Source organism: Chiloscyllium punctatum, chromosome 6 (genome assembly GCF_047496795.1).
Source record: "Chiloscyllium punctatum isolate Juve2018m chromosome 6, sChiPun1.3, whole genome shotgun sequence".
NCBI classification, from domain to species: Eukaryota; Metazoa; Chordata; class Chondrichthyes; order Orectolobiformes; family Hemiscylliidae; genus Chiloscyllium; species Chiloscyllium punctatum.
In genome coordinates, this window is record NC_092744.1 from 39,996,032 (window position 1) to 40,022,183 (window position 26,152).

At 40.4% G+C, this 26,152-nt stretch overlaps 1 protein-coding gene across 5 annotated transcripts in view; it reads right to left on the minus strand.

Annotated features, from left to right (window-relative positions):
- The window catches only part of b3gnt7 (UDP-GlcNAc:betaGal beta-1,3-N-acetylglucosaminyltransferase 7), a 40,095-nt gene that overhangs the window by 11,425 nt on the left and 2,518 nt on the right, over positions 1 to 26,152 (minus strand). Inside the window, exons 1-3 of one of the 5 annotated variants that reach the window (XM_072572505.1) lie at positions 19,820 to 20,206; positions 13,628 to 13,688; positions 9,251 to 9,343 (exon numbers count right to left, since the gene is read on the minus strand). The gene's annotated coding sequence lies outside the window, so the exon portion shown is untranslated. Of the gene's footprint in view, positions 1 to 9,250; positions 9,344 to 13,627; positions 13,689 to 13,966; positions 14,002 to 19,819; positions 20,207 to 24,902; positions 25,003 to 26,152 lie in introns of those variants that run through there. The other 4 variants (XM_072572506.1, XM_072572507.1, XM_072572509.1 and 1 more) reach the window with 4 other exon arrangements.

A 26,152-nucleotide genomic window follows, 5' to 3' on the forward strand; every position in this document is an offset into this window, starting at 1 on the left:
AGGCATTGAAGTCCCTCACCCAGAGTACATTCTGTGCCCTAGAGATCCTCAGTGCTTCCTCTAAATGGTATTCAACATGGAGGATCATTGATTAATCAGCCTGGAGGGGTTTAGGGACAATGTTAATTAGCAGGTGGTCCCCTTGCCTACATTTGATCTGATGCATTAGACTTCATGTTATCTAGAGTCAATTTTGAGGACAAGGACAATTCCCTCCCAATGGTATGCCACTGTTCTGTCACCTCTTAGTGGGATAAGTGATAGCATTATCTAGGACATAGACTGAAACACAATGGCAGGCTGTTGCTTGACTTGTCTGAGACATATACTGGATTAGTGGTGCTGGAAGAGCACAGCAGTTCAGGCAGCATCCAACGAGCAGCGAAATCGACGTTTTGGGCAGAAGCCCTTCATCAGGAAGGCCCGAAACGTCGATTTCGCTGCTCGTTGGATGCTGCCTGAACTGCTGTGCTCTTCTAGCACCACTAATCCAGTATTTGGTTTTCAGCATCTGCAGTCATTGTCTCAGACAAGGTAAAAACATAGTTTGCTCAATTCGCCCCAAAATGTTAATAAGGCAGACAGTGCAGGATTGACAGGACTGCATTTGTTGTTGTTGTTTCTAGTGCCTATTTTGATGCCAGGAGGTCTATCTAGTTCCATTCCTTTTTTTTTTAACATTTGCATTGATTGATATAACCGATTGAAATGGCTAAGCCATTTCAGAGGGTAGTTAAAAGCCAACCACATTGGATCAGATTCAGTGGTTTCCTTCTCTAAAGGTAAAGTCACTTCCAAGCCTTACCAGACCATAGGCTTGCGCTCTCATTAGGGGGAGACAACTGGTGATGGTTGAACTAAGGAGAGTCCTTCACAGTAACCTCACCTGTGTGGAATTGAACCCATACACTTGGCATCAATCTGCATTACAAACAGCTGAGCTAAAAACAGGTCCCATTCCCTAAAGAACAGGGACCAGCTAGATTTTTAAGATGAATAACAATGGTTTCATTGTCATTAGACTTAATTCTAGATTATGGAATTAAAAATGTCACCATTTGCCCTGATCCCAGAATTCATTGTCGACTAACAATACAAACAAGCCATCACCACCTCCTAATGGCCACTGATATCAAGAGCAGAAAGTGTGGGGTAGAACATAAAAAAACTAGCTGGCTACAACTAGAGTACTGCACGAATTCCTCACCATATAACAAGAATGTAACAACACCAGACAGTGCAAACATTAGACTATTTCTTACAGCTGCTGAATCTGTCTGGGGAGAGATTTTCTATAACACCACTATTCTTACATCAATTTTTCACCAGTGTTCTTCGTTCCAAAGGGCATCACTTTAAACTGATGTAGCCCATTTGGGGTTACAAATGCAGAAATTTCTTTCACTGATAAAAAAAAAGGTACCGGTCAGTAACCACACATTAAGTCCAACGTAGTGATGTAACTGGCTTATCCTACTTTCTCGATATGGTCCTCCAATCTAGGAATTGGATTTGAGTCCAATCTTGTAACAGTGTTGACCTTCTGATAATCCACACAGAAGCGTCGAGTCCCGTCGGGTTTGGGAACTAAGACGATCGGCAAACCCCGGTCACTCTGGCTTGGTTCGAAGATATCCTCATCAAGTATAGCCTCCACCTCCATCTGGACCTGTCTGACTTTGAAAGGATTAGGCTGATAGGGGTGTTGTTTTATCAGAGTGGTATTCCCTACATCTACTCCTCTCCATCGGATTCTTACATATGCCCTTTTACTACAGTAACAAATCTTCCAACTGCGTTCTTTGATCCTGAGACAGGTAGCTTACTAACCTATCCCACTCCTCATGCACTTCATTTTTTAATCCATTGAGGCACATCAAAATCTATATCATCTAGATTTGAATCCTCACTCTGCGGGGCAGTAACTAACATCCGATTTCTCCAGTTCTTTCTTTCTAGTAAATTAGGAGCCTTCCACATCCAAACTTTCAGCTGCACTTCCACACATCATTTACTGTATACATTGTTCCTGATGTGGTCTCCTCTACTAGGGAGACAGGACGCCTACTTGCAGAGAACATCTCTGGCACATCTGCATCAACGAACCCTACCGCCATGGCCGAACACTTCAACTCCCTCTCAGCCAAGGACTTGCAGGCCCTGGGCCGCCTCCATCGTCACATCCTTGTCTGGTTCTCAGTTACATCCGAGTGTTTGAGTAATTTCCTTACAATTTCAGCTTTACTTTTGAACTTGGTTAAACCCAGATCTAACTTATTTGTTAATTCTAAAGTATGGCATCTTTCTTTCCTTCTAAACTTCTTGGTGAATTTGAGAATCTTTAAATCCCAAAACCTCTTTAGCAATTGTAAGAGCCATTTCTCTCACTTGTAATTTAAATCAACCTCAAATCACTGAAATCAAACAAATTTCTGGACTTACATTTTATTTAACAATCTAGGACACTAACCTGCAAGTGTTTGAAATCTGCTGGGATTTTTGTACCTCAAAATCTATTTAAGTCTGTATAAACCAGTTCAAATCCCAAATCAAGGACTCAAACTGTTCAAATCCAATGATGAGCCCCAAATTGTTATGATGTGGGTAAACCCCCAACACAGATTTAACCCATGCAGTAATCTGTGAAAATTCAAGAGGCCAATAACTGTTTAAAGTAAAAATTAACAACTTTATATCTTAAAAGATAACAGAATAATTAACTAACAACTATTTTCAACTCCTTTCTATAACCTATCTTTTACTTTCCCTTCTATAATACTAGTCTGATAAAAAACTCAATTAAGATTTACCAATGTTCTTCATCCTCTGTAGATTTGCTCTTCAGGTCGGTGTTGATGTTTCTCTCTGTGCAAACTCTTTCTGTAGACCGGTATCCCTCACAGTTCTGACCAGCAGCCTACATTTGTTGGTTGCTCCTTCCACATACCTCAATACTGTCCTATTTACCTCGCTCCCCACCACTGGTCCAGGAACTCCCCACATACATTCGGGACACCACCCACACCCTCCACTTCCTCCAAGTAGTGCGTGTCCCTGGCCCCCAATGCCTCATCTTCACTATGGACATCCAGTCCCTATATACCTCTATCTGCTATGACCAGGGCATCCAAGCCCTCCGTTTCTTCCTTTCCCGACGTTCCCACCAGTGCCCTTCCACTGATACGAATTTGTTTGGCTGAACTGGTCATTGCCACCATCCCTCACCTTTTCTTCCGTAACATTGATGACTGCATCAGTGCCACCTCGTGCACCCACAAGGAGGTTGAACAGTTCATCAACACATTCCATCCCAACCTTAAGTTCACCTGGACCATCTCAGACACTTCCCTTCCTGAACCCCTCCATCTCCAACAGGCACTGACATCTACAAACCCACAGACTCCCACAACTATGTGGACAACACCTCCTCCTACTCCGCCTACTGTAAATATGCCATCCCTTATTCTCAATTCCTCTGCCCCATCTGCTCCCAGGAGGGCCAGTTCCACCACAGAACACATCAGATGGCCTCCTTTTTTAAAAGAGCGCAAATTCCCCTCCCACATGATTGATTATGCCCTCCAGCCCATCTCACCCAATTCCCACACCTCCGCCCTCAAACCCCACCCTTTCAACTACAACAAGGACAGAATCCCCCCAGTCCTCACCTTTCAACTCACCAATATCTGTATACATCACATCATCCTCCACCACCTACAAATGGATCCTAGAGATATATTTCCCTCCCCACCCCATCCACCTTCCATAAAGACTGTTCCCTCCGTGACTACCTCGTCAGGTCCACACCACCCACCAACCCACCCTCCCCTCTCGGCATCTTCCCCTGGCACTGCAGAAATTGCAAACCTTGTGGCCACATTCCCCCACCTCCCCCCCTCAACCTCTGTCCAAGGCCACAAAGGAGCCTTCCACATCCAACCACAATTCCACACGTCATTTACTGTATATGTTGTTCCAGATGCAGTCTCTCCTACATTGGAGAGACAGCACGCCTACTTGCAGAGCATTTCAGAGAACATCTCCGGAACACCTGCACCAACCAACCCTACTGCCCACTGGCCGAACACTTCAACTCCCCCTCCCACTCAGCCGGGGACATGCAGGTCCTGGGCCGCCTCCATTGCCATACACTAACCACTCAATGCCTGGCGGGACAATCTTCTGCCATGGGACCCTCCGACCCCATGGTATCAACATGGATTTCACCAGTTTCCTAATTTTCCCTCCCCCCACCTTATCCCAATCCAACCTTCCAACTCAAAACCAATCTCATGACCTATCCTTCCCACCTATCTGTTCCACTCTCCCCTGACCTATCACCATTACCCCACCTATTGCACGCTCAGCTACCTTCCCCACAGCCCACCCCCCACCTATTTAATCTCTACACCCCTAGCCTCATTCCTGATGAAGGGCTTTTGCCCAAAAGGATAATTCTCGTGCACCTTGGGTGCTGCCCTGACCTGCTGTGCTGTGCTTTTCCAGCACCACACTCCCTATTCTGACTGCCAACATCTGCAGTCCTCACTTTCTTTACATCTGTTGGTCTTTTGGCAGTTCTCCTAACTGTTCAATTTTCTCAATCTTATGCACCCTAAACATCAGATTATGTCATTGGCTTTTAATATTGTCAATATACTAAATAGAAACATGATTGGAGGTTGTTCTTTTTTGGGGGTATAATTTAAACTGATTGGCCTAATTCAAATTTGTTTTTGTCTCCAGACAACCAGTCTGGACTACATGTTACATTGTATTTTGTTCAGAACACAGTGCTGTCAGGTTGTTCTGCTAGCCTTTAACTCTTTAAAAAAAAAAGGTACAGTACACCCATATCTTCAAAACACCAGGATTCCCATTTCTCAGCCCATATCTGCAACTGATTTACTTCTTGCTGTATCCTTTAACAACCTTGTATACTATCCATAACTCCACCAATCTTAGTATCATCTGCAGACTTACTAACCCAACCATCTACATTTCATCCAAGACTGGGATCTCTTGTGGAACACCACTCATCACAGACTTATAACCTGAAAAACAACTTTGCAACGGGCAAGTCTAGTCTTACTAACTTGATTGAAATTTTTGAGGAGCTGACAAAGGCGATTGATGGGGGTAGAGCAGTGGATGTTGTTGACATGGATTTTAATAAGGCTTTTGACAAGGTTTCTCAATGTAGGCTCATTCAGAAAATTAGGATGCGTGGGATCCGTGATGACTTAGCTGCATGGATTCAGAATTGGCTTGTCCATAGAAGGCAAAAAGGTCTTGCACAATCAAAACAGCACTTACTATTTTCTGTAATGTTGACATGTAAATCATTGATTCATATAAATCGCGATCATTCTTTTCACACACTTTGAAAGTTCTTAAATACACTTCAGCGATGTGTTCAACAAGGTTCTGCAGGTTTGGATACAGAACTGGCTCAAAGGTAGAAGGCAGAGGGTGATTGTGGAGGGCTGTTTTTCAGACCAGAGGCCTGTGACCAGTGGAATGCCACTAGGATCGGTGCTGGGTCCTTTTTTTGTCATTTACATAAATGATTTGATTAGATTAGCTTACTTACAGTGTGGAAACAGGCCCTTCGGCCCAACAAGTCCACACTGACTCGCCGAAGAGCAACCCACCCATTCCCCTAACACTACGGGAAATTCACCTAACCTGCACATTTTTGGACTGTGGGAGGAATCTGGACATCGGAGGAAACCCATGCAGACACTGGGAGAATGTACAAATTCCACACAGACAGTTGCCTGAGGAGGGAATTGAACTCGGGTCTCTAGCACTGAGGCAGCAGTGCTAGCCACTGTGCCACCGTGCCGAGCATAAGAGGTGTAGTTAGTAACTTTGCAGATGACACCAAAATTGGAGGTGTAGTGGACAGCGAAGAGGGTTACCTCAGATTACAACAGGATCTTGACCAGATGGGCCAATGGGCTCAGAAGTGGCAGATGGAGTTTAATTCAGATAAATGCGAGGTGCTGCATTTTGGGAAAGCAAATCTTAGCAGGACTTATACACTTAATGGTAAGGTCCTAGGGAGTGTTGCTGAACAAAGAGACCTTGGAGTGCAGGTTCATAGCTCCTTGAAAGTAGAGTCACAGGCAGATAGGATAGTGAAGGTGGCGTTTGGTATGCTTTCCTTTATTGGTCAAGGTATTGAGTACAGGAGTTGGGAGGTCATGTTACAGTTGTCCAGGACATAGGTTAGGCCACTGTTGGAATATTGCGTGCAATTCTGGTGTCCTTCCTGTCAGAAAGATGTTGTGAAACTTGAAAGGGTTCAGAAAAGATTTATAAGGATGTTGCCAAGGTTGGAGGATTTGTGCTATAGGGAGAAGCTGAACAGGCTGGGGCTATTTTCCCTGGAGTGTCGAAGGCTGAGGGGTGACCTTATAGAGGTCTACAAAATTATGAGGGGCATGGATAGGGTAAATTGGCAAAGTCTTTTCCCTGGGGTTGGGGAGTCCAGAACTAGAGGGCATAGGTTTAGGGTGAGAGGGGGAAAGATATAAAAGAGATCAAAGGGGCAACTTTTTCCATGCAGAGGGTGTTACAGGTATGGAAATAAGCTGCCAGAGGAAGTGATGGAGGCTGGTACAATTTCAACATTTAAGAGGCATCTGGATGGGTATATGAATAGGAAGGGTTTGAAGGGATGTGGGCCAGGTGCTGGTTGGTGGGACGAGATTGAGTTGGAATATCTGGTCAGCATGGACAGATTGGACCGAAGGGTCTGTTTCCATGCTGTACATCTCTATGACTCCAGACTGGTTAGCACAGTCAGAAAACATGGAATACAGGGAGCACTAGTTATTTGGATACAAAATTGGCATGAATGTAGGAGAGAGGGTAGTGCTGGTGGAGGGTCGCTTTTCAGACTGGAGGACTGTGACCAGCAGTGTGGCATAAAGATCAGTGCAGGGTCCACTGCTTTTCGTCATTTATATAAGTGATTTGGGTATGAACATAGGTCCCAGAGGACTGGGAAGTAGCTAAAGTTGTTCCTGTATTCAAGATGAGAAAGAGATAACCCAGGAAACTATAGATTGGTGAGTCTCACAGTAGCTGGGAAGCTACTGGAGAGAATTCTTTGGAATAGGATTTGTGTGCATTTGGACAGTCAGCATGACTTTGAACAGAGCAGGTCATGTCTTACTAACTTGATTTAAATTTTTGAGGAGCTGACAAAGGTGATCAATAGGGGTAGATTAGTGGATGTTGTCTACATGGATTTTAGCAAGGCTTTTGACAAGGTTTCTCATCATAGGGTCGTCCAGAAAATTAAGATGTGTGGGATCCATGACGACTTGGCTGCATGGATTCAGAATTGGCTTGCCCACAGAAAGCAAAAAAGATAGTGATGCAACATTGTTTTTCAGGCTGGAGGTCTGTGACTAGTGGTGTTCCACAGAGATCCCAGTCTTGAAAGAAAAAACGTAGATGTTTGGGTTAGTAAGTCTGCAGACGATACAAAGATTGGTGGAGTTGTGGATAGTGTACAAGGCTGTCAAAGGATACAGCAAGAAGTACATCAGTTGCAGATATGGGCTGAGAAATGGCAGATGGAGGTTAATCTGTAGGTGAGCTGCTGCATTTTGGGAGATCAACTATTCAGGAAAAAAGTATTAGTTAATTGCAGGACCCTGAAGAGCATTGATATGCAGAGGTACCTTGGCAAAGGAGGAGTATTGCATGCTTGCCTTCAGTGGGTCAGGATATTGAGTAAAAAAAGAGTCAGGATGTCATGTTGCACCTTTATAAGGCTTTGGTTAGGCCACAAAGAGTATTGCATTCATTTCTGGTCGCCGCATTACAGGAAGGCTTTGGATAGGATACAGAAGTAGTTTACCTGGATTAAAGCGTATGAACTAGAAGGAGAGGCTAGAAAAACTAGCATTGTTTTCTTTGGAGCAGCAGAGGCTGACTTGAAACTTGACAGAAGTCTACAGTATATACTTATGAGATGCATTGATAAGATGCTTTTTTGCCCCAAGCGTTGAAATGTCTAAAACTAGGGGCATGCATTTAAGGTGAGAGGGGGATGTTCAAAGGAGTATTTCAAAATACAGAATAGTAGGAGCATGGAATGCACTGCTAGGGTTGGTGGAGGAGGCAGATAGGGGTGTTTAAGAGACTTTTAGATAAGCACATGAATATGCAAGGAATGAAGGGATATGGACCAAGGGCAGAAAGAAGGGATGAGTTTAATTTGGCATCATGTTCGGCAGAACATCATGGGCCAAAGGGCCTGTTCTTGTGCTGTACAGTTCTATGTTCTAGAGAAGGAATGCTTAGTACCTTTTGCAAATGACACCAAAATTGAAGGTGGAGTGGACAGCCAAAAAAGGTGATATCAGAATACAACAGAATCTTGATCAGATGGACCAGTGAGCCAAGGAGTGACAGATGGAGTGTAACTTAGACAAATTGAGGTGCCGCATTTCGGTAAGGTAAATGAGGGCAGGTCTTATACATTCAGATGGTAGCATCCTGAGGAGTGTTGCCAAAAAGAGAGAACTTGGAGTGCAAGTTCATAGTTCTTTCAAAGTGGAGCCATGGGTAGACAGGGTAGTGAAGAAAGCAGTTAGTATATTTGCCTTTATTGGTTAGTGCAGAGTATAGGAGTTGGGGTGTCATGTTGCAGCTATACTAGATATTATTTAGGCCACTTTTGGAATACTTCTGGTCTCTCTGCTATAGGAAGGATATTGTGAAACTTTAAAGGATTTAGAAAAGACTAAGAAGGATGTTGCCAGGACTGGACACTTTGAGCTATAGGGAGAGGCTAAATAGGCTGGGGCTGTTTTCCCTGGAGCATGGAGGCTGAGGGGTGACCTTATAGAGGTATTTAAAAGCATGAGGGGCATGGATAGGGTAAATAGACAAGATATTTTCCCAGGGTAGCGAAGTCCAAAACTAGAGGGCATAGGTTCAAGGTGGGTGGGGTGGGATGGGATTGGATTTGAATAGGATTGAGCAGGCAACCTTTTCACACAGACAATGGTGCACATATGGAATAAACGGTCAGTGGAAGTGGAGGAGACTGGTACAATTACAACATTTAAAAGGCATCTGGATGTGTATATGAATAGAAAGGGTTGAGGGGGATATGGGCCAAATGGGACTAGGTTAATTTAGGATATCTGGTTGGCATGGACAAGTTGGACCAAACTGTTTCTGTGCTGTACAATTCTATGACTATGACAATCATGAAACAAACCTTAAAACTCCAGCTCCAAATCACAGATAGATAGTCAGTACCAAAAAAGGACCGGAAACCTGCTCTTGCTTACATCCACATGTGGAAGACCACCTTTCAGAAGGAGGGAAAAAAAAGAATGAAGATGTAAACTTGCCAATGTTGCTAAGCCATTCCAACCAATCATGACCATTAATTAAAAACAAATCAAAAAGGCAACTTTATAATCTTGGAGACAGAAAAGTGGAGTTTGTTCTTGCCTTTCTCTAGTAGTACAATTCGATAATGGGGTAGAAGTTATTTCAATGCATCATTGTAGGCTTTCCTCCCAGAGTGTCTTAGGTACTAACTGCAAGATTCGCTTTCAAATTCTAATCAATCCAAGGTATGCTTACCCTTGTCAGGTACCAGTCTCTTAATAAAAAAAAATCTGATTGCTAGCTGCGTGATATCAAGAAAACAACAAGGAGAAATGCCATGAGAATTATTTTTAATTTTGGCACCATCTGAAAGATTCAGGGAAGACTTGTTAGAATGTCTGACAACTATCACATTAACATTACTATATAGAGAGATCTTGGGAGACAAATCCATAGGTCCCTTAAAGTTTGCCCTCAATGGCTGGGGCACTGAGTATAAAAATTTAGCAAGTCACATTGCAGCTGTAAGAGCCTTTAGTTAGGTTACATTTGGAGCACTTTGTGCAATTCAGATGACGCAGAGGGTGCAAAAGTGGTTTACCAGGCTGTTGCTTGTATTAACTATCAAAAAGGAGGTTGGATAAACTTGGGACTGTTTTCACATGAACTCAGCAGAGGCTGAGTGGCAACCCAATAGAAGTGGGGATTCTGCCAGAAGTGTTGATTTTCCTGCTCCTCAGATACTGCCTGACCTGCTGTGTTTTGCCAGCACCACCCTAATCTAGACTGATCTCCAGCATCTCACTTTTGCCTTAAAAAAAAAAGCCAACATTTGCAGACAGCCTGCAGAATAGCTCCCTGAAAGGTGCCTTTATCTATCAACTGACCTGCGAAACAGAAACCCTAAGAAAAGACAGAGGAAGATGCAAAGAGGAGATTTGACAGCTGGCTGGTTTTGAAATTTGAATTTTCTGGTAAATCTTAAATCAGGGGTTTTATTGGACCAGCATTGTGGAAGGGAAAGTTAAAGATAGTTTAGAGAAAGAAGTTGCAAATATTATTAGTTAATAGTCTATATGAGACTTAAGGAATAAAGTTCTTAAATTTTTTTGTACTTTAAATAGTGACTATTGGGATAGTTCTTGGCCTCTCGAATTTGAATGGATTACAGCATGGGTTCGGTTAAACGGCTTTTCTGTGTCGCTGGTTTAAATTAGTGAGGGGTGGGGTGTTCACCCAAAGTCATAACACATGGTAGTCTGAAGGGCCTACTTCCATGTTTTACTGTTCTATGTTCTAACATGGTGTGAACCATGGGCAGGACACTACCAAATCTCAGCCATTAGTAAGTAGGATTACATATCCAAGAGCTTAGGGGCAAAACATTGGGAGTGCAAAGCAAAAAATGACATGTTGTAACAAAACCTATAAAATGATTGAGCCACAATCATTGACATTAACCAAATTCTGAATATCTTTACTGCTAAGGTTGTGGGGAAACAAAAAAAAAGCCATTAAATGAAATTGACTGCAAAACCTACCAGCTTCTCAGAGATTAAATCCAACCTTTAGCAAAAAAAAAAAGATACAATTCACATATTGAATGTGTTATCTTTGAATGGCAAGATTCTGTAATGTGTTCTTCTCAATAACCAAAGGAAACAAATCTTGAAGTATTAATTTCAGCCTTCAAAAAGCTATGGCTTTTGAAATGGTTCTCTCACCTTTGTAGGAAAATCTAATTTAGCCTAAGCCCCAAAATTAATTAAAATGTTCAAAGGCAGGAAGTTGTGCTTTGCAATTTTATGGTGAAGTTTAAATGATACTTTCATTGCATTAAAAGATAGATAACACATAGCTAGCCTCTTATTTATTCCATTTACATTTTAGGCAATTGGAGAGTTCTGTCTTACAAAGCTTATATCCAACTTAATAAATCTACTTAATAAAAAAAAGGGAGGAAGGTTGGTGCAGTTGCTTTATTTAGTACTCTGATAAATGACCGCTTAATCTACACACAAGTGATTAAAAAATGAACTTAAGGAACTGGATATCACAATTACCTTTTGTATATAAAATGTTACGTAACAATAACTGCTTCAAGCACAATTGATTATTTCAAGTGTATAGTGGTGCAATTTTCTCATTACTTTGGCCACAGGTACTGTACTAGAGACAAACTATGCAATATTACGTGAAGATTTATGTTGGTCTTGCAAAAGCATTGCTTAAAAAAAAAGGATCAAGCTGAGCTCAGTTAAGAGTCAACACTAAACTAAAACCAGTTTAAAACAAAATCCACTTTGACTGAAAAAAACTCAAGTCTATAGAATTGAATATTAACTCAGTACCAAATGGAGCACGATTTATTTGCCTAGAAATATATTTTTTTTAAAATCGCCTGAAGTGCCATCTCTTGATAATAAGTCAATTGCAAATGTGGTTGCAAAAAGTTGATCATCAGGTCGCATGGAGGTCAATTATAATTAGAAAGTTCTGTAACTGAACTAATGAATGAGTTATTGTCAGAATAACTAAATATTTCTCAACAGCAAACAGTATGACATTGTTACAATATCACACCTGCATGCATCTTCTAGGATGAGCCCTATTGTTCCTCTGAACTCTAAGGTGGCATTCTGAAATTCAGTAGGGCAATAAGAACGTTCAAATGTGCCCTTAAGGTGTCTCAAAACATGTCAAATAACACCCAAGGATTATTAGTTTTCTGGCTCCAATCAGGAATTAAATGTGACGATTGCATAATTGGGTCACCAATATCTGATGTCACCCAATGAATGTATTATCAAGTTGCCTCATTCAACTTTCAACATCAAGGAAAGTTTTGCCTGCATCACAGACATGAACACTGGAGAATCTCAGTTGTACTAAAGTCACACTGTAGTCGTGTTAAATGTGTGTTTTCAATTGTCCAACTTTCAGGAAGACTACAAATACTTCAATGCAGTTTTCTGAACAGTGTGATACATCTGAAAAACCATACTCCCTTTCCTGGTAACTCCAGGCTAGAACCAACTCTGGCTAAGAAGGTGGACAGGGGAAATTCTGGGAAGTTTGTTATAATGGGAACAATCCCGAAACAACTGACGTTTTTAAAAAAAAACTACAGGAACCACCTAACACTCTGATTAACACCTTTCTAAAGCCAAGAATAAGGATTCTTTAGGAGTGCTTTGTAAACACTTTTGCCTCCAGTCCAATGGGCCAAAGACCCCTTGGACTAGTGACGGATCTCACCCCATCCAATTATGCTCACCCCTGAAAAAAAACTTCAGAATTAGTTGAAAGTCAATATTTTGCTTTACTGCTGAAGTGGTAATAATTGTGCTTTTGTTAAGTACTTAAACCAGAAACCAAGATACATTTTTTGGACAAGATTATAATACCATGTTTCAAATAATTGAAAAATATGTCTGTGAAACCAATTTATATTTACATTAAGTGAAAATCTGCAGCAACATGAATCTGCTCAGATTAGAGGGTTTTTTTTGCACTTATGCTGACTTGTCTCACACAGGAGATGGTCAGCTTGCATGATCTCATGAATGGTGGGGCTGAGGGTTAGTTGTCCCATGACGTAGACTGAGAAATAGCTTTAGTGCAAACAGGTAAACACTCAACTGGTCACCAAAATGTTGGCAATTGCCAATTCTGAGAGAGACTTCTGGTCACTTTGAAGCAGAGGCGATATCAAAATGGCTTCAATAAACCTCAGGCTGAACACCAGATTGTATTTCTACATCTTCACCTTGGAAACAGAAGCATTCTATTTGCCATAGTTACTAGTATGTAATAGAGGTGGTCCTCAAGTATGGAAAATATAAATAAGGAGAATTTCAGAAGAACCTCGAAAGCATGTAGTCCAACTGGCCTGTTTCCACACTGTAGGGAAACCATTAAAAAGAAACTGGCCTTAGTGGGTTTATTTTTTCAAGATGCAACTACTTAAAACTCCAATGTGGGCAATACTAGCAAGTGGCCAATGGTTCCAAAGAGTATCACAGACATTCCATTGTTTTTCCATCCAGAGTACATTGCAATTTTCAGTACTTGGATCTCTGTTCTCTTCTACAACTTGCTTGATCTCTACCCTTAGTATTCCTCCTTTTCAAGTGGTTATCTAATACCCTGAAATAATGTATGAATTGTGTTTATAGGCTCTTCCATATTTGAAATGTTTCTTATTCCTTTGTGGTCATCTCACATTGGTTTGATCAAACATTCTGCCTATATTTACCTTAGCATGAAATTCTTCCAAATTGTGAAGAGTTGTTAGGCTAGCCCTCAAATCTTCAGTCCTAATGAAAAAAAAATGTTTAAAATCAGGTCTCTCTCAGCAAGAAAGTGGAACTTAATCCTGCAGTTGTCCCACTATCTCAGAAGCAAAGTTTGCATCTTCATGTCCAAAGCAAACTAGTTTGGTCATACTTCAAATAAAGTACACAATTGTTTTTTTTATTACTACCCAACCAAATTTGATGTTTAAACAGAAAACATTCTAGCTATCTAAACTGAAAATAAATCTGAATAGTTCTGAAGACAAGAGATACACAAAATAGGTTAAAGATATGCTTACACATATTTTCTATATTTCCTGGAACAGGATGCTCAATTGAAGCACGGTAACTTAGAAAATAAGATAAGTAGGCCATTTAGCTCTCCAGGCCTGCTCTGCCATTCAATAGGATTATAGTTGATCATCCAACTCAGTGCTCTGTTCCTGGTTTCTCCCAGTACTGTTTCAACCCTTTAGTTCTAGAAAAGATATTGAATGTTTTCAAGAAGCAGTTAATGTTTTGATCTCAACTACTTTTTGTGGTAAAGAAATCCAACCTCTGAAGAAATTTCTCTTCATCTCCATCCTAACTAGCCTGTATCCTTAGACCATGACAACAGGGTCTGGACTCCCTAGTTGGTCAACAGGAACATCCTCCCTGTGTTTATCCTGTCTGGTCCTGTTAGAATGTTTAGGTTTCTGTGAAATAGCCCCTGCCATTGTTCTAAACTGCAGTGAATATAGTCCCAAATCAATTCAGCCATCTCAGGATGAAGTGTAGTCAACCCAGAATATCCATCCCCAGACAAGGAGAAAAAAAACTGCACACAATACTCCAGGCATATCCCTCAAACACCCTGCTGAATTGCAGCAAGATATCCCTGCTCCTGTACATTGAAGAGTTGAAGGAAGGGTCTGTTTCCATGCTGTATGATTCTATGATGGCAAACATGCTGTATCTGCATGCTTACTTTCAATGACTGGTGTACAAAGACCTCCACCTTTCCCATCTATCTCCATTCAGATAATAACCTACTTTTCTGGCTTTGCTATCAAAAGTGGATGAATTCATTTATCTACATTTTACATTGTCTGCTAAGCATTTGCCCATCCACTCCACTTGACCAAATCACACTGAAGCATCTCTGCATCTTCCTTGTTGTTCACCCTGCCACCCAGCTTTGTGTTGTCTGCAAATTTGGAGATTTATAATTTAGTTCTCTCATTAAATTATGAATAGCTGGGAACCAAATAATCTGTGGTACTCCACTAGTCACTGCCTACTATTTATAAAATGACCCTTTTATTCCTGTTTGTGGACAGAGAATTTGTTGGTAGACAGGCAACAATAAGTACACTACTCCCAATCCTACACTCATTAAGCTAGAGGTTTATAGCTTCAGGAGCAGCACTCAGCATCAAGTGTGACAGACCAGGAGTTTATCCTGCTTCTACACCTGCCAGGTTTAATCAACCAACTTCTTTGGCAGAGAATCATAGAATCCCTATGGTGTGGAAACAGGCCATTTGGCCTATTGCGTCCACACCAACTCTCCAAAGTATCCCATCTAGACTTTTACCCCTGTAAACCTGAATTTCCCATGGCTAATGCACACAACCTACACATCCCTGAACACTTTAGGCAATTTAACATGACCAACCCACCTAACCTACCCATCTTTAGACTGCAGACACAAGGAGAAGTCTGTGTGGAGTTTGCACAGTTGTCAGATGCTGGAATTGAAACCAATTTCCTGTCATTGTGAGGCAGCAGTGCTAACCACTGAGTTACTGTGCCACCCACTATGAACCCTACGAGAGTTATAAATACAATTCTGTGGTCATCAAGTCCTGAAGTGAGACACAAAGCCTGAACTTTTGGCTCAAAGCATGGTTGTTGCACGCAATAACACAAGACCACTCCTTGCTTATATTTTCCTTAATACACATAGTAGCTCAGAGCCTGCTGCATTTAAATTAAATGTAAAACTTCATGCAAGACTGCAATTAGTCTTATTGAATCTCAATAACTTTTTAGATCATAGAATGTAATGTTGCCTCCAGAAGTAGGAATCAGTTAAACGAATCGTCCTTTTGGTTGTTAGTGTGCTGCAATTACTTAGACCACTTAAGTCAACAGTAAATTCTTTTCACCAGCCAGAATATTCTTCTCCAGTCTTGGGCTGAAACATAAAGCTGCTAAATCGTTATTTTCAAGTAATTGTGTGTATGCAGTTCTGTTGTAATCAAACACGTTCCCCAGTTACCAGGGAAGATTACTTTGTAACATCAAAATCTTCTCTTCAAATCAATTGGCATCCTTCCATTTGCAAATGATGTTGGAAATACAGCTTCAGTTTTGAGGAGGTCAGATGAGATTCTACACAGCACTTCTTTTGATGGCTGAACAAATAGTTTCACAAAAAGGGAAAATCCACCACAAATTAAATTGCCTATACTGGTGGTGGAGGAAGATTCCTACTGATGTCTTGTTTGCAAGACTAATACTGGCTTCAAAGCTTCTGAAACCTCATTATTGCAGTGAAACCCTTCCCCCAACTGGAGTTACATTTGCACCAATTATCAGCTTGAGTTTCTCCACTTGTCATGATGATGTCAAGAGCTTTCATGTCTCTTCAAAATCCTTGAATTAGAATGTTGGAGGGCGTAGTTTCTTTTCAGAGGTGACCTTCTCATCTTTGATACATTGGGCTCTTACAGCACACTGGTAATGTTCATACTCCAGGTCACGAATCCTAGAGGTTCAAGTCCCACAGATAGTTTTTTAACACGATTGAACAGGTTGATTAAAAAACTATCCTTGGGAATGTGCCCATCTTCTATCTGGCCCATATGCCCTTGACATTCTACTGGAGAGCTACACAAGGCTGTAGGGTGCCTTGTGGACATGCATCACTGAGAAGGCGCTATGGGGGGTCTTGGTGATGCAGAGGCTTACACACTCAGCTCATGCAGAAACAGTGAATTGTACAATTGTTCACATTAACTTCAATGGATTGTCAAAACCACACGTTAGAACCCATGAACATCTTCAGCCATCAATTCCAAAACAGATTTTAAAAAGTACAGAGACAATAACTGTAGGTGCAAAGGAAAACAAATTGTGTTGGACTGATGAAATGTAATATCTAACAGTGTCAAAGAAACTCTAAGCAGATTGATTAGAGATAGCTTGTGATCACAAACAAGGGCTGATGAATCTCTGCTCAACAAGAAGCCATCCCTTATAGCTTATGTCCCAAACTGTATTTTCCTTCTGAGGTTAAGGTCAGTTCCAACTCTACTCCAGTGGACTACTGAGTCTGAACTCTCCAGGGCTTGAGTGTTATTTAAAAAAAAATCCCTACAGTGTGGAAATAGGCCTTTCAGCCCAACATGTCTACACCGACCCTCCGAAGGGTATCCCATCCAAACCCATTCCCCATCATTCTACATTAACCCCTGACTAATGCACCTAACCTACACATCCCTGAACACTATGGGTAATTTAGCATGGCCAATTCACCTCACCTGCACAGCTTTGGATTGTGGGAGGAAAGCAGAGCAGACCATCAGAGGAAACCCACGCAGACACGGGGAGAACGTGCAAGCTCCACATAGACAGTCACCTGGAATTGAACCCAGGTCTCTGGCACTGTCAGGCAGCTGTGCTAACCACTGAGCCACCATGCCAGCCCTTGCATCAGAGAGCTATCTCTAGTTAACGCTGTGCCACAGATGAAGATTTTCCCTCACTCCAAGCATTGCAAGCCAGTTTTTTTTTTAGAAAATATCCTTAGATTTGTAGGATGAAGTTATCAAAAAAAACTGTACATCCAACGTCAGTACTACTGGTAACTTTCACGACAAACAGCCATAATATTCAACTAACCACTGTGCATGAACAATTTTTAAAACTTTTTTTAAGATTAGACTCTTCTTTTTAAGCCGAATGCACGTGTTGCATTTTTAGCCTAGATTAGCATTTAGTAATGAAAATGTCCGATGCTAATTCAAAGAACCCTGATTAAATTGGCTCCTTTTAAAACGTAAGTTCATTTTGGTGTTGGAGAAAGGTATTCTTGGAAAGTGATCCTTCTTAAATTAACCTTGCTTCAAACAACTGAGGGAATGAACAATAAAGGAACAGTCATTTCATCCCTTCTCACCCGAGAGCCTTTCAGGTGTCTCATTTAGAACTGTCATGAATTGGGATCTCTCACTTCAGACATAGATGTATCAGGATGTTGCAACTATGTGTGATAAATATCATCACCTTATGTCAAACCACTGATGCAGCTCTCTGCACAGAGTCAATTAAACACAGATGAAAGTTTTCATGCAAAAATCAAATCCTCCATCTTTAAATAGTTCATCATACTGTTCCTACATCCCTTTATTGCTTTTAACTTCAATCACCATTCCAACAACTGTTGTCGCCAATTTCAGCTTTTGTATTAACCCTTAATCTTGGGAGAAAACTCCCCACCTGCAATACACTGAATAGATTTAAACTGGAATCTGCATTCCTTGCTCTAGATTCAGTCAGGAAATAATTTACATTTTTCTTCAATTTAAAAAATTTCTATCCTATGGTCCTGCAATTAGTAGGCCTAATAAAAGCAGCTTGAGCTTTTCCAAGTCTATGTCACATTGATATTCCCTCATAACAGCAACCACCACCTAATGAATGCTCATCAGGCCCCTCTAAAGCCTTAACATGCTTCCTATTGTGCAGAACCTCATACTACACGTTTACTCTGAGGTAAGGCTTCCTAAAGTGGGGTCTTTTGGGGTTTCCAGCTCACAGGCAGCAATGGCCAGAGTGGTCATGGACAGGGTTAAAGAAAGGGTAGTTGGATCTAACTGGCCCCTGCTCTCTGTTCTCAATGACAGCTCACAGCTATGTAAACCTTGAAGTAGTTGGACTCAGGGATAATAGAGTGTTGGAAGCATTGTGGTCAGGCTTTATAATGGGAACTCAAAGCCCCTTGGCTTTAGTATTCCAAGACTAAAATGTCCATTAGCTCTTTTATACTGCCCTAAACTCAATGTTATCTTTAATGCCCCATGAACCTGCAACTCCAAAAATTCCCGTTTTACTGGAGAGTGCAAAATGACCTAACGACTCGTCACATTTTCCAAAATGAAACTAGTTACCTTTTCCTTGGTGCTTGTAAAATCATAAAACTGTACCACCTCATTATGTTTTTGTTATCCCCCCGCCATTCCCAAAATTCATGTCAAATTAGGATTCTACGATTCAGCACAACATTATTCAGGCTGGGTGGAGTATAAAAGGCTCCAAGTAGAGGTTGAGACACTGAGGGAAGCAGGGGGAGAAAGTGATGCCAACATGAATTAGGTGAATGAGGGAATGAGTACTGGTGTGAATTAAGGAAGGAGGGCGTGTAAGGTCAGTGTGGCCTTGGAATGCTCTTAGGAATTGTAGGGAGCTTTCAGACAAGAGGGCTTACTTGGCAGTGAGTACGTTTTGTGGTTTAGTTAACATATCAATGTTAGGAAGCTTATTCCCCAACGTTACTGCTTCTCAAAATGTAGGGAACAACATTCAATAACATTTAAAATATTTGACTTCAAGATAGGAATTGAAATACATGTATGAAATCATTGAACCTTCTTATCAAACACTTAGCTTGAAATCTGTGCGAAGTCGAAGGATGATGGTACAGTATCTAAAATGACAAATTAGTACCGTCGTTTACAATTTATATTTGCTGTTCTTTACTGGTGACCTTTTAAATAATCTAGGCTGAAAGTGGCAACTGAACGTAAGGAGACTATTTTAGAGGGTCAAAAGCAAAACGCGTGGTATTTTCGATAAATTCAAACCACTATCGTTAAATTCCGATTAAAAACAAAGAACCTTTTTCCCCGAACGCACCGATTGTCAGATAATTCGCCGCACCGGGCTGGGAAAGTGAATATAAAATACTGCTTTAAAACGTTGTATTTACTTCTGACCCCAATTTACATTTCTAGTTAGAACTTGAAGAATCACTTTCTCTTTCTCCCCACTTCACTCACATTAAAATTCCTACTGTCTCCCGGTGCCTGCCAGAAACACACAATGTAGCAATTCATAACTGAACTCGACTCCTTTAAAATATCAGAGTGGAAAATTTTACTTACCTTCTTAAGAAGCGGGATCCAGAATTTAAATTTGGAGAAAACATCAAATTCAAAACGGTAAGCACTTAACAGTTTGGGGAATATGCTCAAACTGTGAATTAGAGCCTTCGGAGTGTGTTATGATATCCAGATATGAAAGCACAACTCGCCCTTTGCACTGTCTCCAAATTATTAACTGTTTAGGATTACTTTATCTAAAGGCAGCCAGCGGAAGTAATTTTCTGTGTACGTCAGAAGGCACTCCTCACTTCGAATAGTCCCTTCAGACCATCTGGTGGCTTGAAATTTCGGAATCTAATTTTTTGGTTGTTAATTATTAATTACTGCACTCAATTAAATATTGAGGAAGCTACGATTAGTCGTTGGATGGATGTTCTGCAGTCTACATCATTGACTCATATGAACCAGGGTCAGTGCCCAAGCTGAAGCGTATGCTTTCAATCAAGGCATTCATGCACAGACTACAGATAATCCTCCCCACCCACCCCCGCCCGCAACCGAGAAAGGTACAGAATATCACTGGTATTCTAATGTGTGGCAAGACTTTCTATGAACAGGGCTAAGCTTAGTGCCTTACCGCTATAGCAGATCCTACTGCTATTTCAGCTCACCCATGGAGATGTGTGTTTTCTGAGAGACTCGAGGACGATAGTCAGCTGAATCTCAATCGTGTTGATTTAGCTCAGTTAGAATTATTCTCCGAGAAGGTCGTTCAAACTTCATACTAACAAACAAAAAAGCAGTAATGAAGGTATTGTGTGCAAACAAAAGTGGGTTTTGATTTTGGATAGATGTTACTCTGAGTACAGTCAGTTCAGCTGACTGTGAAGAATTGTTATGTCATATAAAGAGTGAATGCTTTGAACAACAATCTCTCATTAAATGTCCATCAGTGAGTTATAGATTTCAGGTGTGCCACAATAAGGACTCTCTTTGCCTGAGGCAGAATGTTTTCCTATGGAAAGTAAAAGTCCTTGGATGGAAAAGTTGCCAAAAACAATTTTTACTTTTTGGTAGTTTTAGACTTGACAATTATTTGGAACAGGTATGGCATAGCACAATTTATAAAAGAGCAAAGTTCTGAGAAACAGAAAAAAATCTCAAAAAGCTAAAGTCTTAGATCACTCCTCTCATTTTTTGTAATGATGAAGGTCCAGGGGTCACAGGATAATTCCAGATAATTAGTCTCAGCAAGATAGTCCACAGTAGGTAGAGATAACAGCAGATCACTTTTCATCAAATATTGTTTATTTGAGTTACCACTGAAGATGAGAAAATACCATGCAGTCCCTCTAACATATTAAATCTAAATTGCAACTGTATTTGATCCATGTTTCTTAACACCATTACCTAATAAAAACTTTGTCTTAGTGTTGAATACGTCAACTGTATTCACAGCCTTGTTGTGAAAAAGTGTTTTCTGATTTTACTTCTAAATGGATTAGTTTTAATGTTAAAATATCACTTCTATTTTCTGGATTCCTACATTAAAAGGAAATAGTTTATCCTATCAATTATTCTTATAATTTTTAAGATTTTGTTTAGGTAATCCCTCACCCTCCTGAACTCAAGGGAGTAGAAATTAAACTTATGAAATTGACTTCCATAAGTTTATTTAAGGAGATGGTTTAGAAAGGATTTAGAAAGCCATGAGGATTTCCTTGTGCAGATTGAAATTCTGGCTGGCAATGCTTTTCAAGCACACTAAAAAGAGTTCCAGATGCAAAGAACATGGCAGAGGTACTAAAATATTTTTGCATCTGTCTTTGTGAAGAAAACATGAAACCCTGACCATAGTGAAAGTGGAGGAAATTCAGTTACTATAAAGGTTTAAAATTGATGATGGGGAGGAAATGAATAAGCTATCAGAAATTAAACACATCAGGACCAGGTAAGATGCGTGTAAAGATACCAAAAGAAGTAGGAGGTGAAGTTGCAGGGTCACCAGCTATAATTATTCAGTCTTCCCTGACTCAGAATGGTACTAGAGGACTGGCAGAACTGCAAATATACTGCCCTTATTCAGAAAAGGATGCAAGTAAAATTATATAAAGCACTTTAAAAGTAAAGGATCAATCAAGCAAAAACAGACCAGTCAGTTTAGCTCCAGTGGTGGGGAAACATTTTAAAAGTGATTTAGAAAGAATTAGAGGTCACATGGACAACTGAATGCTAATTAAGGAGACCAGCAAGGATTTGTTAAACTGGTTTGGTGTAACCAATTTTCCTGAGAGCTTTTTTGAAGGAAGAAACGAAGAAGAATTAGCCAATAAATTCCTCTGTTATTTAAGAGAAAGAAAGGAAAATCTTTACGATCTACCATTTGGAATTTTTAATTATAAATGCATATGATACTAGATACCACTAAAATCACTACATCAGGGATGTCACTATTCTATCAGCAGTTTGCCGATTGAAAGTTACTAACTGGCTCTGAATGAAGATGCAGTATTCAAATTCAGTTATGGTAGACAGTTTACTCAAAATTAAAATTGTTGCAAATTTGGCTGTCTGGTTGACAACTATCATCATATTATTTTCCAAAAAAAGAAAAATAAAACTGCTTGTGCCATGAATCATAATTATGAATTTATTATCTCCTAAAAACCAATCTTGTAAGGGAAATATGTAATAACACTTGAAATAAGAAAAAGTGGAAAATTCTCCCTCATACTGGAAGTGATATAGAAAAAAAAACACACAGCAGAGTAACATTATTCTACATCATTCATCACTAGTATTTTGCAAATTACATTTCAGGTGTCCCCAAAGTATTCTATCATGTCCTTGATCATGTATATCCATGCTTATTGCTATAATCTTACATAACAGTATGCAAAAGGTGTTCTAATCCCAACTATTATTAGCTACTTTATCAATGACCACCCTGCCACGTAAGGTGGAGATGGTCAAGGATGATTCAGAACCATTCATGACTCCTCAGAAAATGAAGCAGTCTGTGTCCATATGTAGCAACACCTGGATTACATTCAGGTTTGGGCTATCAAATGATGAGTAACATGTGCGCAACACGAGTGAGAACAAAAGAGAATGTAATCATCAGCATTTGTCATTCAATTTACTGTCACTGAACACACACTATAAACATCCAGGGGTTACCATTAACCAGAAACTGAAACTGGGCCAGCCATATAAATACTGTGGCCACAAGACCACGTCTGAACCCAGAAGAATGGTGTGTGAAAATGAGCTGCCAGAGGAAGTGGTGGAGGCTGAAACAATTACAGCATTTAAAAGGCATCTGGATGGGTATACAAATAGGGAAGGGTTTAGAGGGATATAGGCCAAATGGTGGCAAATGGGATGAGATTTATACAGGTCGGCATGGACAATTTGGACTGAAAGGTCTGTTTCTGTGCTGTACATCTCTGTGACTCAAGTCAGGGGTGTAATAGAATACTCAACTTGCCTGTATGAGAGCAGCTCCAACAACAGTCAAGAAGCTCAACACTACCAAGGATAAAGCATCATTCTTGATTGACATGCAATCCACCACTGCTCACTCCCTCCACCACCGTACCACGGTGGCAGCAGAAGGTAGCATATACAAGATGCACTGCAGCAACTCATCAATTGTTCTTGGACAGAACACTTTGAATCTGAGAGCTCTATCACCTGGAAGGACATCTCAGCAGGATTCCACCACCATCAACTGCTAATTGACCTTGAAGCCAACACTTGTAACTGAATTGATATTCTTACTGTCCAAGTGTTAAAATCCTGGAACTCCATTCCTAACAAAACTGTGGGTATATCTTCACTGCATTCACTGGAACAGTTGAAGAAAGGGATTCACCAACACCCATCTCAACAAACACTGGGTGAGCCAGTGATAGCCACATCCCTTGAAAGAATAACTTTTGAAGAAGTCTTTCTGGTCTCAAATAGTAACCATCTCTTTATAATAATGCGTTGCTTGACGATTTGAATTACTAATTCCTTACATCTTTTAAAAGCAAATTTTATCTTTTTAAATTCACTTCCTCTGTGTTGTTGCTAACATGCAGCATCCTTTCCATGAAGGTAGAATACCACCATCAATCATCCCAAGTGGCTTTATGTAAAGAGAGAGAAAAATTCTTCCTACCTGAGGAAACTCAATAAATCAGTGGATAGTCTTGAAACGGTTAGAAGTTATCCTCTAGTTAGAAGGCACATGGTACGCTTGCCTTCATTGGACAGGGTATTGAGTATAAGAGCTGGCAGGTCATGTTAAAATTCTGCAAGACTTTGGTTCGGCTGCAGATAGAATACGGGTCGCCACATTATCAAAAGGATGTGAACGCTTTGGAGAGGGTGTAAAGAAGGTTTATGAGGATGTTGCCTGGTATGGAAGGTGCTAGCTATGAAGAGAAATTGAGTAGGTTAGGATTTTTTTCATTAGGAAAAAGGAGATTGAGGGGGACCTGATTGAGGTCTATAAGTAAGCTTTTTCCCAGGATGAGGGATTCAATAATGAGAGGTCATGCGTTCAAGGTGAGAGGAGAAAAGTTTAAGGGGGATACATGTGAAAAGTACTTTACACAGAGGGTGGTAGGTGCCTGGAACGCGTTGCCAGCAGAGATAGTAGAGGCAGGCACAGTAGATTCATTTAAGATGCGTCTGGACAAATGCATGAGTAGGTGGGGAGCAGAGGGATACAGATCCTTAAGAATTGGGCGATAGGTTTAGAGTGTGGATTTGGATCGGCACAGGCTTGGAGGGCTGAAGGGCCTGTTCCTGGGCTGTAAATTTTCTTTGTTATTTAAATACATAGATAAGGATTGCATACTAATTCACCTGTCTGGACTCCTATTCTGGACGTTTATTGATTTAACAGAACTAAATTTGTCAACAGAAAACTGTAACGAATATATAAGCAATTTTAAAGAAAACTAATTCATTGCACTTTGATTTGAGAGCAGGTTGTTTTGGTGGAAGTGGCTCTAACATTTTTATGACACTTCTGAATACAACACATTAAAAGTAAAAGTAAGTTACAAAAGTACACATTATTCATAACGGTCCTGATATTTCATGAAGTTGAAAATGATTTATTTTTCATTTCAAATGTTTTTCTTACATTTATTTTCCTGTTCCTCCTTCCCTTTACTGTTTCCTTTCCCTTTCCACTTTCTGTGTTCCAGCACTCAGTCTCGTTATTTATGTAACTCTTTCAGCTCCTGTTTTTGTGTAGGTAAAATTGTAAGAATTGGAAAATAGTACTTCTGGCAAATAAGCTGTTTAGTCTTTGCTGCAAACCAACTTTACCATTATGTTGGAAAAATATTTTTTATAACCAAAAGGTAATTATAAATGTATACATCAAGAATTGCATCAAGCATTAAGATACAGATTTTTATGAAGTCAGGACTCCATGGATCTTTAAAAATGTAAATAGTCCAGCCCCACTTCTGATTGTTTAGGTAGTTAGGGGAAAGAGGATGGAGACCTGAACACAACACCGCTCTTTGAACTTAGTGCTGAGTTCAAACAGACCTCACTCCAACTGTAATGTGGGAGTGGTGAATTGAGGGTCAATGTACACTTTCTAGAGTTTAAGTCTTTATAAACTATGAGAGTTAATAAGGGTTTTTTCTTCCAGAAGCCTGTTCAGTGATGTTATTACACAACTCTGGAGCAAGTGGGCTTCAACCCGTGTCTTCTAGTCCAGAGGTTGGAACATGGCCATTGTGCAAGAATAGCCAGAAGGCAACATTGCTCTTTTTGTCTGCTTTGAGCTGGAGTCTTTGATAACTATTTCAACCACAGAAACAGCAGCCTGGCTGCTTTATTTTTTAATCATCCAGAAGTGTTCTTATACACAACTTCACAGTTTTATTTTCCTTTCACCAAATCACTGGTGGGATTCTTTTTCACCTATTAACCTCTACCACGAGTAAATCCTTGATTTCCAATTAACTTCTGTGCAAACCCTATTAAGGGCAATACAAACCATCAAAAGTAAGGGAGAGGTAGGAGAGAAGGAGAGGAAAGGAGCTTTTACAAATGTCATTTGTGAACTATCACGATAAGAGTGAAGAGTTATCTATTAAGTCACAAAAAATTAATTCAGGCAGAACTGTCCCTAATTTTGGAACAGACAATAAACCCTGCGATCAAAAGAGAAAGTGGTGATCTGAAACTCTTTATTCAAATTCACACAGTTAAGCTAGGAACAGGGCAGAGGAAAGTGAGGGTAGAGGCACGAAGCAATGATTTGAGAGGGAGGGTGGCAGCCTGGCTTTTAACAGTTTTTTTCCATCACCAATAGCCTGGTTGTATTTTTTACTAACCTACTTTCTATGTTATTACACATCTCCAGACTTCCTG